This window comes from Emys orbicularis, chromosome 1, assembly GCF_028017835.1.
Source record: "Emys orbicularis isolate rEmyOrb1 chromosome 1, rEmyOrb1.hap1, whole genome shotgun sequence".
Classification (NCBI taxonomy): Eukaryota; Metazoa; Chordata; order Testudines; family Emydidae; genus Emys; species Emys orbicularis.
The window spans coordinates 86,613,388-86,625,480 of record NC_088683.1 but is presented as its reverse complement, the minus strand read 5'-3'; positions in this window follow the sequence as shown (position 1 = coordinate 86,625,480).

Below are 12,093 nucleotides of genomic sequence, written 5' to 3'. Positions count from 1 at the left end.
AAGTAAATTAATTCTCCCTTTGCACTTTATCTTTATTTTTAGTATGGTCCCACCAAGTGAGCATGTTATTAAATATCACATCTAAGAATTTGTAATTTTTCACTGTAGTCTTCCTGTTCCCATTTGACTCTTTATAGAGACCAGATGCTCTCTATCAAGCCCATCAAGAGGCTGTTAATGAGGCAAAGGTGGGCTGGACCAGTTCCTTCTTAAAACGCCACGTCCACCTTGTGACACTACAAAAAAGCATATGGAAACTGGTACAAATGTGAGTCCAGAATAATTTAATGTGATATGGGAAAAAATTTAAATGGGCCAAAACCCACATTCCTTAAATTTTAACTTTATTTAAATGTTTTGATTCTCAGTTGACTGGGAATAGTATACAGTAATTCGGGCTATTCTCCACTAGGATTACTAGGAAGACTTTTGGTTCATGGGAAACTTTTTAATTACCTTAGTACAATCAAGCTACCTGTAGTTTAATGTTTGTTAGTGCAGCTCATTTGATTGGCACTCATATGACTATCTCAAAGCATTATGTAATGCACAAAGTAGTTAAAATGAAAAAATTACTTAGACCAAGAGCATCCAAACTTAGCAGCTCCCAGAGTGGTATTGTTGGGGAGCTACACCTAATTAGCACATTGTGGGGATCACTGTGGCTGCTCTCACCTTTCAATAGGGAGGCATGATGCACAAAGACTGAAGTTCCTAGCATGTGATGTTCCATCTTGACCCAAGCAGAATCCATGAGGCAAATGCCTGACCAACGGAGTTCTGCAATGCATTCTTAGGACTGCCTGTGGCGAAGTCATCTCAGATCAAAATGGAACACTGCATTCTGGGACTTGCAGTCTCTATCAACCACACTTCCCTAGTAAAGACAAGACAGGACATGAATTTATTTGACTCAGGCCACCTGTGCCTATAATCTAACCATGATATTAAGTGTGTCCCCTCTGCAGGAATTTGTTTAGGAATGACAAAAACTGTCCCCCACTTTTGGCCTTTCAGTCTTTTCAGTGCTTTCCAGCAGCTCCTGACAGTCAGCGTCAGCAGGATCACGTACTCTGGATATGAATGACTTCTAGAATAATTTATTTCATCATTCATTCTAAAAGGAGACCAGAACAATATCTTTACAAGCTGACACAGCCAACTCTTAAATACCAATGCAGTTAACACGAAAAAGAACTGATATTTGAACCTTGTGGTGCTCATAGCCATCGATAAGGACTGATGCCATTGGATTGTTTTGGAGGAAACATGAAAAAAGTTATAAGCAAATGGAAACTTCACTTCATGGTCTCTGGCTGTCTGCTTAAAATTATAACAGAACTTAAAGGGACACAGTCAAGCTAAAAACCACATTTTCATCTAAAGTCTTTTTCCTACTATTGCTTTACTACCCCAAAGATCATTATAATTAAAAGAGATTAGAGGGGAAAATGTTATTTTTCTCTTCACCCCTCCCCCCCACAAGCTGCTGTTTGTGTATTTGACAGCACTTTGTGTGTAGTCAGTTTCACTGTTTTGTTGAGGGCCAGTTGCACTTCTGGTCTCATATTCTAGCCTGATGACATCATTCTTGTGCACAGCTCGAGGGGGGGGGGGAGGGGAGGAGAGGTGGAACCTTACACGCACACTTATCCCCAGTGCATGCAAGAGGGGGTTCACCAGTGCCATCAGACAGTACCTGCAAACAAGCATGTGCACAAAGAGGCAGGAAATGGGCCTGAGCATATTTGATGTTGCCGCTTTCAGGCCCACTCAAAGACTTTTAAAATAAGCAGAGATGGCAAGATACCCTTATATTTTTTTTAAGGGATTTTTCTAAAAAATGCCAGGACATATTGTTTGATAGATGCTGTATCTGAAACATGCTTTTTAAAAAAATGTGTCCCTTTCACAATGTCAGCTTGGCAGTGTCCCTTTAATAAAGCCTGAACCTGCTTTGCTATCACCACATATGTTTTTTTCTGCCCACCCTGACAGACACATCACATAGTGCTGCTATGACTATTTGCATGAGGCAAGTATAAAATATGTCATTAAACACACACACAAAATCCACCCTCTGCACCTTCATTCAACCCCCTCCCCCATTCATGCTTTATCAGGGATAGGAGAACATCAAGGGTAGGGGGGGGAAAGCACCACTTTTAAACAAAAATAAAATCAGAGTCCACAATTTTAGGGTCTGGTTGCAACTTTTCTTCATTCTATGGTAGTCTTCAGATTTTAAGCTTTCATTTAAGAGAGAAAAATCTAAAAGCCTAATTCTCTTCTTACATGGTTTTGTATTTCCTTTATTTCAATGGAGTGACTCCTGATTTACACCAGAATAAATTGCAGGAGATTCAAGCCCTCATTTTCTGCTTTAATGTTCCAAAGATGCGGCAAAGGACACAGTTTTTGTGTGGCTTCATAGCTAAAATTAGATCTCATTCATACATTATATGAGAAATCACCATGCCACTTCCAAAGAAAGACAGTCACATTTTATTACCCTTTTGAGATGTTTGTGTAGTAACTCCACAAATAAGACTAAGAACCAGAAACCCTAGCGGTCGTGCTCTAGGAAGCCCTAAGGGGAAATGAACTATGACTATATTTCTTTTTAAATGGCATGGTGATTTTTCACCTGTTATAAACGTAATCCTAATTCAGTTGTTGGTAGTTTCACAAACATAATACTTCCTAGTTGACTGTCAAAATTCCTGCTAACTGTACGTTTAAAATACAATCTTTCGTACTTTTCATGAAGCTTTAGGACCTGATTTTTCAGACACACCCATGTTATACTGGTGCAACTCCACTGCTTTTGATGGAATTATTCTGTATTTAATGTGTGAATGAGGCAAGAGCAGAAATCAGGCCTGTACTGTCTTGCAGACACTTCCAAACCAACCAAATAATACATTTCACCTATCTTTGACCATGATAAATATTAATATTTATTATCACCAACTCTGTTTCATGCATTACTGATGTTCCAAATTATGAGTTTAACGGAGAGCCCAATAGCACTGTAATTCAGTATTTTTCATTTAGAAAGTATGGTGCAGCCGACGTGACTGTTCCCTCGCCACTCACCGCTTTTATTTTTTAGTATGTTTGGTGCTTACAAAAAGTGTCTTATTGATAGCTCTGGAGCTTGCACTCTCCTCTGTTCATCAGAACAATATGTGCCCAATAGGTAGCAGTACTACAGGTTGCTGACCTACAAGTGTGCCCCAACTCAAACATGGGAGACTCACTTCTAGTCCCAGTCTCCTCCACAGAGTTTACTCCTTGGGTTTTCAGTCAAGACTGACAGTAAGGGGCCAATTAGTATGATTTTTTTGAGGTAGACACCTCCTCACTAGGAACTGCGCTGAGACCACCAACTCATTGCACTAAAGCCACTGAGCAGCTATCTGATGGTAACAACTGTCCATCAGTGCTGATCTACTCCACAACTGAATCAGTAGGGTGAAAGTCTTTCTCACATTACCAATCCCCCAAGCCAATCAGAACCTCAGACTGTTATTTTTGTCTAATTATATGTAGTAATGGTCATCTGTTCCTGGATTGACATCCTATCTCAGGATGTGCCTTTTGCTTCTTTTCCCTTACTGGCCATAAAACCACAAAAGCCAAATCATCATAACACAGGATACTACAAGAGATTTATCGGAATTTGTTCAGGCCCGGAAAATAAAGTGTGTAGAGCAATTGTGAAAAATAAGATAAAAAAGCACAGGGCAGGACCCATGATGTTTAACTTACTGTTCTAATATTTGACTTATACTGTGTATGTTACCAGCTTACATACATAAAAATTAACTTTGTGCCCATCCTGTGCGATGGACAGCAGTTTTGCTTTCCAGGTAGTAAATGTAATAGAGCCAGGGGAGTCAAACTCATTTGATACAGCCATCCATGGCGTTCCATTGTACTGCACGTTGCCTCTACACAGCCTAAATACCACTGGTAGCATACTGGGCTGAGTTAAAGGATATAATGATGGCAGCTAATAAGTAGCTCTTGTCCAGGCTCTCACTTTTAAGACATTGATATTTTTAATGTTTCTAGCTGGTTGCAATTCATGTTGCTCAACTTTAAATGGAAACAAATTATGTTGCTGAAAGAGCTTTTATAATCTTTAAGACTCTTAACTTTGCATTGGGTGACTGTGTTTGTGATGGGTAGTCTGCCCTTTAAGGGCAGAAATGCCTACTGGTCAGTCCTCCTTGTTGCATGACATGACCCTTTAAGAGTTTGGGATACAAAAAGCCTGAGGAGATAGGGGGGGAGAGAGACTGGGTCCTAGGAAAAGGTAGCATTTAGAAAGAATCCTGTTACCTGGACCTGGAGTGGGGCAGGCTGACCCTCTCACTCAGCCAATAAGGAATGAGCTGGGAGAAGGGGCCAATATAATTGCTGCTTCCTCATAGCATGGTGGATGACTGCAGCCAATTAAAGGAGTCCAAAGGTTTCTGCAGGGCCTTGAGTTAGCAGGGACTAGACAAGCCCTAAGGAGGGTATTTTTGAGTTAAGCATCACAAATGCCTGAAGAGAAGTTATTGGCTTCCTTAGCTGGGAGACTGAGGCAGGGAGTATGTGCTGTGTGACACTAACTCAGCAGGGAATGCTACAGGGCAGGCATGCCCTACAGCAGTGTTGTCCTGAGATTTGTGTATTCCTTTCTCACTACACTGAAGCTTTTCTATTTCACTGGAATCTGCAATGTGACAGGTCTGTTTGATCTGGTTCTGTGTATTTGTATTTTCTCCTGTGCTGTGTGGTATGTCATTTGTAAAAATTGTTAGTTGACATTTTTGGGGGTTTTTTTGTTCTTGAACTTTAACGAGACATTGTCACCTGGAAACTGAAATGATTTCAGAAATGGAGCTGGAGGTACAAATGGTTTTTGGATATTATACCTGCTGCTGAGTGCCCTCGCCAACTTTGATTTTTACAATTGCCTTTTCCTATTGTTTGAAATGTTTTTGTCTTTTGTGTTGTTGAGGAAAGCAGAGGAAATTGACTAACAAATTGGAAGAATGGGTTCTGGACAATCTTGTGTCTTTGGCCTTGGAGGCCTAGTACAGCACCCCTATGAAGTGTCTGGTCTCTACTGCCTAATGAGAGAGAAACCATGTAAAATCATTCAACAAATCACTAAAAACAAGACATTAGGATTGCTCATGTGATTAAAGTTATGCACATGCTTAAGTGGTTTGCTTGATTGGTAGCTATTTCCTAATAACTGCTAGATGCTGATTCTAAGGGTATGTCTACACTACAGGATTAATCCGAATTTATATAATTCGAATTTAGGAAACCGATTTTATAAATTCGAATGTATTCGGCCACACTAGGCACCATTAATTCGGTGGTGTGCGTCCAAGCTACCGTAGTAGCATCGATTTCCAGAGTGTTGCATTGTGGGTAGCCAATAACATTGAATTGCCAATAACTTCGAATTGCGGCCACACTAACCTTAATTCGGATTAACAATACCGATTTTGACGCTACTCCTCTCGTCGAGGAGGAGTACAGAAATCGAATTAAAGGGCTCTTTAATTCGAATTAAATGGCTTCGTTGTGTGGACGGGTCAAGCGTTAATTCGAATTAAAGCAGCTAAATCCGAATTAAAGTCGTAGTGTAGACCAGGCCTTGATGCTGTTACTAACATCACAGTTGCTGTGTTATAATAATTTAGATCTCATCATGACTTGCTGCTCATTTTCAGATGGTTACAGTGAATGAATCAATACAACTATAGTTTATTATCATTCCCATCTCTTTCATCAATTTCTCTTGCATTTTACTGATGACAGCAGCTTCTGTTCTATTCTGGTTAGGTTCTTATAGCCCTGAAGATTCTGGTGTATAACAAAATGACAACAAAATGGGTTAGTGAGACAGTACATTTTTGCATTTCTTTGTCCTACAAATGGACTTAAATACATATTTCTATTTTAATGTAATGTTTATTTCACAGAGCTGATCACTGTTTTTTCTGCTTAAATTAGCTTCAACAAAAATATTTACTTAAATGTGACATTTTCTTTTTCTCGACAACAGGCAGATCCAAGGAATGAAAAGTCAATTACATAATCACTGTTAGACTGCTGCCCTTTATTCTGGATTATTAACATGTTTGCTAACTCCTCTAAATTCCATGCAAAATAGATAAGCAAACAGATCATTTTAAGCCAGAGGTTCCAAAACTTTAACAACCTGTGAACCCTTTTCACTAAAATGTAAAGTCTCGTACACCCCTTCCTATAAATGAATATTTCCAGGGATTTTCTCCTTTACCTGACTATAAATTATAAAATGAGTGATCTTGGAAATATAAAATTTGTTTTTATGACATGCTTATTAAACACTATTATTAATTATTATTTATCATTACAGTATTTTTATTACATTATGAAAATGGCAACAACTCTTCCAAGATCTCACTTTCGTAGCTTGTATCACTTTGAATAAGCCTGTTATAAGACAAGGCTCCTGTGTTTCAACAAGGAGTATCAGATGTGAAACAGCATGAAGGTATTTAAGAAGCCAACTCAAAGAGTTCCTTCTACACAAGCATTCAGGTCTTGAGCAGTCCAGGCAAACAACGCACGTTACAACAAAGCTTAAACTTGTTCTTCATAATAATTTTTAAAACAATACTAACTGCCTATTTAATTTTAAAAACAGCAAAAAATATCCACCATCCTTTCCATTTCTTATACGGAGTCTTGAAGTTTAAATCTCCTCAGTGTGATAGATACGCTTGCTTTGATCTGCTTAGCTCTTGGAAGTCCAGGGGCTCCAGGCTGCTGGCCCCGTGCTGCCCGGGGTCCCTAGCAACAGCTCTGTCTGCCATTAGGGATTTTTTTCCCTGAGAACCCCCTGTAACATTTTGCGAACCCCCAGGGGTTCATGAACCCCAGTTTGGGAACCACTGCTTTAAGCCAATCTAGCTGTCCATGAGTGAAGTAACTGTAACGATTAGCATGTGTATGGAGTGGCAAGTACCATTGCTTTATCTCCTGCTCAACATAATCAGTTGCAGGATCCAGGACACAAATGTAACTGGATGTCTGAAAAGCATTCAATGCAAGAGAGAGGTTTTAATGCAAAGGGTCTTAGTGAAATTAGCGTTTGAGGATAACTTATTATGATGGGTTCTCTGCTATTCATGCCAACACTATATGCTATTTCTATGTGAGTAGATATTCTTTTTCCCTTTACACTCATGCGATTGCTCTGCTTTCCCTACTGTATTTTGAGGGCTAGTCGATCTGGGGTTTGTAGGTGAATGAACACAATCGTGCTTCTGAATGGATGATTTGTTTTATTTATGATGACTAAGGACTGCAGGAGGCATCTCTTCTGGAGCAGTTAAAGATCACAGAATCTTGTGCTACAAAAGTCAGGAGGAATGAATTGTAGCATCTTTTCTGTGGGTAGCTAGATTTAAAAATCTCCATTTAAAATATGGGCACTCAGTCTGGTATTTAGATGTGTTCGTAACAACGCATCTTCTCAAAATAAGGCTCTAGTTTTAGTCTTCATGCATGAAGCTTTGGATTGGCTGCAGTGGGAAACTGTATCAGTAACTGATAGCAGAATTTGGTTCTATGGCTCTAAAATGGTCAGACAAAGTGGCAGCAGCAGCAATAAAGCCAAGTCAACAATTAGCAGAAGGGTGAGAGAAAGCAGACTTATTATGGTCCTGGACATTCATGGGTGAATAAAAGGATCAACCCCCTTTTTTTTCTAGACCTACATCATGAAGACTGCAATAGTATGGCCAAGAACAAACACTTAGAATCATAGAATATCAGGGTTGGAAGGGACCTCCAGAGGTCATCTAGTCCAACCCCCTGCTCAAAGCAGGACCAATTCCCAACTAAATCATCCCAGCCAGGGCTTTGTCAAGCCGGGCCTTAAAAACCTCCAAAGAAGGAGACTCCACCACCTCCCTAGGTAACGCATTCCAGTGCTTCACCACCCTCCTAGTGAAAAAGTTTTCCCTAATATCCAACCTAGACCTCCCCCACTGCAACTTGAGACCATTGCTCCTTGTTCTGTCATCTGCCACCACTGAGAACAGCCGAGCTCCATCCTCTTTGGAACCCCCCCCTCAGGTAGTTGAAAGCAGCTATCAAATCCCCCATCATTCTTCTCTTCTGGAGACTTAAACAATCCCAGTTCCCTCAGCCTCTCCTCATAAGTCATGTGCTCCAGACCCCTAATCATTTTTGTTGCCCTCCGCTGGACTCTTTCCAATTTTTCCACATCCTTCTTGTAGTGTGGGGCCCAAAACTGGACACAGTATTCCAGATCAGACCTCACCAATGTTGAATAAAGGGGAACGATCACGTTCCTCGATCTGCTGGCAATGCCCCTACTTATACAGCCCAAAATGCCGTTAGCCTTCTTGGCAACAAGAGCACACTGTTGACTCATATCCAGCTTCTCGTCCACTGTGACCCCTAGGTCCTTTTCTGCAGAACTGCTACCCAGCCATTTGGTCCCTAGTCTGTAGCAGTGCATGGGATTCTTCCGTCCTAAGTGCAGGACTCTGCACTTGTCCTTGTTGAACCTCATCAGGTTTTTTTTGGCCCAATCCTCTAATTTGACTTGGTCCCTCTGTATCTGATCCCTATCCTCTAGTGTATCTACCACGCCTCCCAGTTTAGTGTCATCTGCAAACTTGCTGAGAGTGCAGTCCACACCATCCTCCAGATCATTAATAAAGATATTAAACAAAACCGGCCCCAGGACCGACCCTTGGGGCACTCCACTTGAAACCGGCTGCCAACTAGACATGGAGCCATTGATCACTACCCATTGAGCCCGACGATCTAGCCAGCTTTCTATCCACCTTACAGTCCATACTTCTTTAACTTGGTGGCAAGAATACTGTGTGAGACCGTATCAAAAGCTTTGCTAAAGTCAAGGAATAACACTTGTTTGCTTTCGACAAGCATTTACACCAGAAACTTGATTGTAAGAGTTATGCTCATCCATTCAGAAAGAGAAACAATATCATGTGACTTGTGACCAATCACTACTAGTCAGCATAGCTTGTATTCCAGATTTCCAGTAACATGACAGAGTGAAAGAAATTCATGAAAAATATTGTCACAATTGTCAATGTTTATAGAAAATAATAAATCCCAAAGGGCTAAATTAGAATAGATAATTCATTATAAAGTTGCTCGGTTCTAACTGAAGCTACAAGTAAGAATAGCAAAACAACTGAGACTAGTACTATACGTTGAAATACTACAAATGTTAAAAAATAACTGTTCAAAGCACCATGGTGCCATTTACTAACTAATCTTCACTTCACTATTGTGAGACAGGTAGTTATTACTGTCCACATCTTAAAGGTGGAGAATGGGACTGGGAGAGATTCAGTGACTTGCCCAGATTCGCACAGCAAGACAGTAGCAGAACTGGGACTCGGACCCAGCTGCTCATGGATCTTCAGCCCAGGAGAAAAAGGACCTAATTTCCCAAACTACCACTGATTTTGTTTTCATTTGTTCAATCAGTCAGTAGCTCACAAGCTAATTAAAATACAGTTTGTTGATACAGATAATATGTAGTGTGAAATAGGGGGAAAGAATTAAATCAGTTTAATAATAATATCCTCTTTTAAATGTTTTTAGCGTTTGACTCACCTACACATGAATGGAAATACAATCATTCACTATTAATAAGTGATTGAATTGTCAATCTTCATTGCTGTTTAGTCATTCTAATAAATGAAATTGTGGGCTTTTCAATCCTAGTTTATAGACACATGCCTAATCCCATCTCTTTGCTTATTTAAAAACAAACTGTGTGCGCGTGCTTGTGCATGCAATATAATTTGAGCATCATCGGTGTTCTCTTTCTGTGTACAGAACATAGAACAAGACAGGGGTCACTGCCTTGAGAATCTAACCAGCTAAGCACGTGTCTGTATTAGAAAAGTTGCACTGCTGTAATTAAATCGATTTAAACAGGAATCAGGAACTGTTATGCCTTAAGAAGAGTGGCCACACATGGAGTTACTCAGTAATAGCTGTTCCTGAATTACTCCATGTGTAGACAAGTCCTAAGAGTGTTGCAGGCTGTGGTTCTAAGACATAGAGTGAGTGCTGCTTTTGCTCTCAGCCCATCTTGTACAGAGAGTGAGTGCCTAGGGTCTTAAATAGTCATTGGGCCAGAGAGAGTGAGAATGACTCTATAGCTCAGTGGTTAGGATATTTAGGTTCCTGTCCCCCTGTTCCAATGAGCAGTTATTTATACACAGTTTATACAGCTTCAGCAGGAGGGGGAGAGAGAGCCCAGAATTTTTAAAAATATGACAATAGCTGCACTTCACACAAGCAGTCAATACAAAAGAGAAAACAACAAGATTTGTATCAGAATATTGGAAAACACAAATAACCCTCTCATTGGAAAAAAACAAAAAGGTCATTGTCAAGATCACATGTTTCTATAGTGCTGTAAGTTTACACAGTGTTTTACAAAACAAGGAAGACTACTTGTTAAGAGTTTACAGTCTAACTGAGAGATGGTCCTGGGATGTGTGAGACCCAAGTTCAACGGCCTTCTTCACATCAGGCAGAGGCGGAATTAAACCTGAGTCCCCCAAATTCTGGGTGAGTGCCCTAGCTACTGGGTGAAAAGTTATGACAGCAGTGTGGGTGGCACCTCCTCCTCTGGCTCCAGCTGGTTTCATGTGGGTTTAAGTGTGCTGTGGGTGTGAGCATGCCTACTACGTAGTCAGGAGAATGCCTGCCTTGAGGATCCCTCTGGGGCACAGGCATGAGATTAAGCCCCCAGGCACTTGACTGAGGCAGCTGGGTGCATGCTCGCTTGGCAGAAACTTAGGGTACATTTACTTTGCAAAGAAACCCACATGGCAGAGCCCAGGGGCAAGTGACTTGGGCTTGCGTTGCCAGGCTAAAACATGGTAGTTGGGCACCTAAGTCCTTTTATGCATACCAAAGTCCAGGTAAGACGTTATAGATAACTTCGTCATCCATGCAACGTACAGCACACATGGCAAATAGGTGGAAAGTGGGACTTTGTATTTCATTTAGTATGATGTTATGTTTAAATATGTCCCCTAGACTGGACAGGTGAATGTTTGAAAGGCCTCCTACAGGAGCTGAAATTCACCTAGTGCCGAGAGCCAGAACAAGGTTCCTACCCCATTTACTTGGGCTGAGGAGGGTTTGAAGGGGCCCTTAGGCCGTGTGCTAACCCTCTGCCGGGGGATGAATCACCACTGGTGAACAAGGAGAAGGAAGAAATTCCGTACATTGAGGGGTAGCATGAAAGAAGGCACTGAGGCTTGGTCTACATTTTAAAGTTTTACTGGCATAGCTATGTTGGTTAGGGATATGATTATTTGCCAGTATAGCTAGGCTGGTAAAAGCCCTAGTGCAGACACAGTTATATCAGTATAAAACTGATTATGGATTCCAGCATAAGCTATTCTGGTATCAGCACTTTTTTTATAACTATGTCTACACTAGGAGGGTTTTGCTGGTCTAACTATACTGGTAGTGGTATAGTTAAACTGGCAAAACTTTCTAGTGTTGCCTGAGATGAGAAGGAGGCACAGGGAAGCCCCAACAAGAAGCTTAAATGGAATTTGCAGTGTGTTGGGTTTTTTTATATATAAACTCTTAAACGGGCATTTTAAAAACATATGTGAAAAATAAGTCAGACTGAGTGTCTCTCTCTCAGTAAACAAGCAGGGAGTGTGCTTGTTTACATTGTTCTTCACTTAACCACTCTTTAACAAATGCTTGATGACCTCCCTCCCCCCAAGTTTTAGTAAAGACTTAAAAAATGTAACACTCTCAAAGAAGGTGATAGTTATGGTTCACCTGCCACCGGTAGGGTTCATCCTCTCTGCACCATCACATCCCTTTCCTGCTTGGATTTCTTCCCCAGTTCTCTGGAATCTGCTGCCCTGCTTTGATTTTTGCCTGCTAGATTGTAAACTCTTCAAGGAAGGGAACATGTCACCTTAATTGTTTTCTAAAACACTGTGTAAATTTACAGTGCTATAGAAACAACGATGA